Below are 4,393 nucleotides of genomic sequence, written 5' to 3'. Positions count from 1 at the left end.
TCTGGAATAGTAGCAATTAATTAAGCACATACCAGCCACTAGTATATGTGATGATGTTGTAAATAATAGGGTAAAATGCATATTGAAACTAAATGGAGCCCAAAATTACACAATTCACCCAAAAGAAAAAACGTTATATGGATCTCTCAATAGGATGTTTTTATATAAATCGAATGAGCCCCATTCGAATTATCCATTCCAACACTAATTCGAATAAGGTCAATTCGAATTACTAGAGAAATATGCAAATCGAATCTAACCAATTCGATTTATGCATGCATGAATTGTCCTATTAAATCGAATCACATTGATTCAAATTATGCATGCAACTGACGTGCCTAGTAATTCGAAACAACTTGTTTTGATTTACACCTCGTATTGTCCTTATATAATTCGACATCAGGCCTCAGGTGCGAAGGACCAGGAGGTCCATCCTGTAATGAAACCGGCGCCGTATCAGTAATATCAACTTTTCCGTCACCACTGCGATTTAGATCAACTATGAAGGACGGGGAGGCTACCACCATTGCCTCAGATGCAATCATAGACACAGATGAAGAGGCACCAACAGGCCTCGAACTAGAATAGGCTGCCGTTGTTGGAGCTTGGAGATTTCGGTTCGAACTTTCTGAGTTGGAGACCACATCTACAAGCTTGGCCAACAGCTTAGGGGTCCTGACCTCGAGAAACTTCCAATGACAATAGAACAGAACCTCCAAATTCTCGTCACTCTCTATGACAAAAGAATCATATTTCATATCATGTCGCAAAACTGAAATCGGAATTCGATAGAATAACTTCTCAACCCGTATCATGTCTTGCAACCCCTAGTTTTTGGATTATAGAATTCAGGAACTCAGCAAAGCTCGTTGTAGGTTTCAGAAAAATACTGAGGAGATCCTTATCAGTAAACTTAATTCCAAAGCGTGTTTTTTTCTTAATCGACCCTTTATAGTGCACAAACACTAAAAAACTATCCCCACTAGCCATTGTGTTTCACTCTCATGGCAGGAATTCACGTTCACATCTATATACGTTGGCATCATAGTAAATCGAATTTACTTTGTTTGATCTATATATGTTCTTGGTAATTCAAATCAGTCAAATTCAAATTATATAAGGACACTACAAGGTGTAAATTGAAACATGTTGTTTCAAATTACTAGGCACGTTAGTTGCATGTATAAGTCGAATCAATGTGATTCGATTTAATAGGACATTTCATGCGTGCATAAATTAAATTGGTTAGATTCGATTTGGATATTTCTCTAGTAATTCGAATTGACCTGATTCGAATTAGTATTGGAATGGATAATTCGAATTAGGCTCATTCGATTTATATAAAAACGTCCTATTGAGAGATCCATGTAATATTTTTTTTAGGTGAATTGTATAATTTTTGGCTCTATTTAGTTTAAATATGTATTTTACCCTAAATAATATATATGGTAAAAATTCCTCAATGATTATATGTTCATTGTCTTGGTCACGCCCATGTTGTTTTTCCAACATAAAAAGACGTGAAGGTTGGCACTGATCATAAAGTGCGTGACAAGGGAATATGTAAGGCACTGGAGACACGAATGTTATTAAAGGGAACCCGTTATGGGAGAAAGTAGCTTTACTAATAATATAGTTTGCAAGAAAAGCGAAGAATTCCAAGGTTGTTATTGTTTCTGATGATGGGATGGTGCTGATTGCATGCACAGTACACTACTACCAAGCTAAGGTAATACGCCATGATGCCCCTTGCATTGTGCAACAATATAATGTCTTTCTCACTTGGGTGTGTTTGTGTCAGTGACTACTCTCATTTGAGGAGTCTGAAACTGAATGTGTGTGTAGTAAAGGGCAAGGAATCGTTATTGATGTAGTGCGCATGTTTGCAAGAGCGTATGGATCGGAGTTGGTGAAAGTGATTGTGGGGTCAAGTGAGAGTGGAAATATTTATTTAGAAAAAGGTTGAGACTTAATTTTTTTAGTTAATAATTAGTTAATATTGCTTTTTTATTTTTGTTTATTTATTATTTTAGTGACTAATTATTTGATAAAAAAACTAATTCTCTAATAAATTATATTCATCTTTATCTTTATCTTTTATATATGTATTGTGACAAAGGTTTTAAAAATCATATCAATATTAAACTAGTAGAGTTAGATATTCAAAAATTAAAAAATTCAACCAAAGTTTAATCAGAGTTGAGCTAGAGGTACCAACTGATTTTTATTTTTAGTGATTGATTTTCAATGATTCCATCTAAAGTAATAAGTTCGATCCGATTTTTAAAACCATAATTGTGACATACAGATATTGTTTTCATAATTTTAAGAAAAAAAAAATTATTCTCTAGTAGGACTACTAAATTGTTTACAAAATATTATGTGATTAATATCTTTTGATAATTTATTTTATATTCGAATCAACACTAATTAACGCTCAATTTTATTTTCGACTAAGAATATTGCCCTAGTATTTTCTAATGTTTATTATACACGTGTCTAACAATTTGGTGATTTAAACATTTATAATATCATAAATATTATTTGTATACTAAAATCAGTTATCATGTATATTTGATAGTTTAATTTATTTTTAATGTATATTTTTATATTTTATTGTGTATTATTCTATCCTAATGACTAATTTTAATGTACACCTAACATGATTGATGTAATAATATATTGTACTTGTTATTACCATTTATTTTATACCTTCCTCTAACTTTTGGTATGAGCATTTCGAATTGATATTTTAAACTCTTATTTTCATGTTTTGAATATATTAAATATTAAATTAATACATACCTTTTAATTTTCAAATAATATTACTAGTGTATGTATATTTAAGGAAAAAATTAACATATTAAAAAATATATGCCTTTTGAAACATATAATTGTGACTAGCCAGATATAAAATGGCATGCAAACCGTGCAGCTTTAAGTGCAACCCAAGAAATGGACAAGGCTCAAGTTAGCGTAGCCATGGTCCATAAACTAATGATAGGTGATGGGTGTGTCTAGACTTAGACTCTGTTTGTTCTTTGAATCTTTGTTGCTATGACAGGCACATACAAGGTGTGGCAAAATGAGGCGACCCCTTCTAATATAGGTCCCTTTATAGGCTTTAATCCTTTTAGACTTTTAGGAATATGTTTTATATATCATATATTATATTCATGCATCAAACAGTGTATCCCGGTTTTTCATATCTTTAGCAGCTGCTTGAGTTTATTTCCCTTTTTTAGATGTTTGATATGTATAGTTCGGTGTATTAGCTTTTGCTTTTGTGTGTTCCTTGATGCTTTATTTGTCTTGTTTATGGCTGGTGCCCACTGCGCTTTTCTAATGAGTCCTTATTTATGAGTTAATCATGTCCCTCGTTCATATGTGACAAGAGTAGACTATTCCAATAATATAAATCGGAATTATTAAAAAAAAAAAGAAAAAAAAAAAGCTGAAATATATAAACAAATGTGGTTTAACTTGAGGCTTACTCTTATACCCAGATATACGTAGAGATGACAATTGTGTATATATTAAGAGAGTGATATCTTGTAAAACTTCAACTGAAATCTCGTGTACATTCAAATACCATGCATAAAGTATAATTACAATATTAATGATGTGTAATATATACAAAGAATAATCCTTCACATATATATATATATCTAAGTCTTTTTATTTATCAAATTTAACCAAATTGATCTAATATAATAATTGAAAAAAAAAAATAAAAAAAATAATTATTATAAGAGTAAAGTATATTTTTTATTTCTAACATTAATTGTTATTTTTTAAATCTGAATCACAACTAGAAAATTGTTTAATACAGACATATTTACAGACAGATTTAATTTTATTATAGACAAATTTTTTATTACCAACAAAATTATCGACGGATTACGTCCCTTTGTAAAAGTCTCGTCGAAAATTATTTACCGACGGATTTTTTTCTGTCGGTAATTTACTGACATATTTTTATCAGTTACCGACAGATTTTTCCTCGGTAAATTCTCCCCTCTATTTCCTTAGAACGTCAAACTTTTCGACGGATTTTTCGTCGGTAATTAGAGACAGGTTTGCCGATGAATTTTTTGTCGGTAATTAAAGACATATTTTTCGACAGGTTTTTCGTCGGTAATTAGAGACAGATTTTTTGACGGATTTTCCGTCGGTAAATAGCGACAGATTTTTCGTCAGTAATTGGAGCCTTGGAAAACCATTTCAAACTCTGAATACAGATAGAAAATCCGTCAATAAGGTAAAATAGAATTTTTTTTTTTTTTTAGATTTTTCCATTGCAAAATGAATACTTTAGATTTGTTTTCTAAATTTACTCCATCAAACACACTGTAAATTAAAAAAAAGAAAGCCAAAAATCACATAGATAAAC

Source organism: Arachis ipaensis, chromosome B05, assembly GCF_000816755.2.
Source record: "Arachis ipaensis cultivar K30076 chromosome B05, Araip1.1, whole genome shotgun sequence".
Lineage (NCBI taxonomy): Eukaryota > Viridiplantae > Streptophyta > Magnoliopsida > Fabales > Fabaceae > Arachis > Arachis ipaensis.
This window is presented reverse-complemented; position numbering follows the sequence as displayed.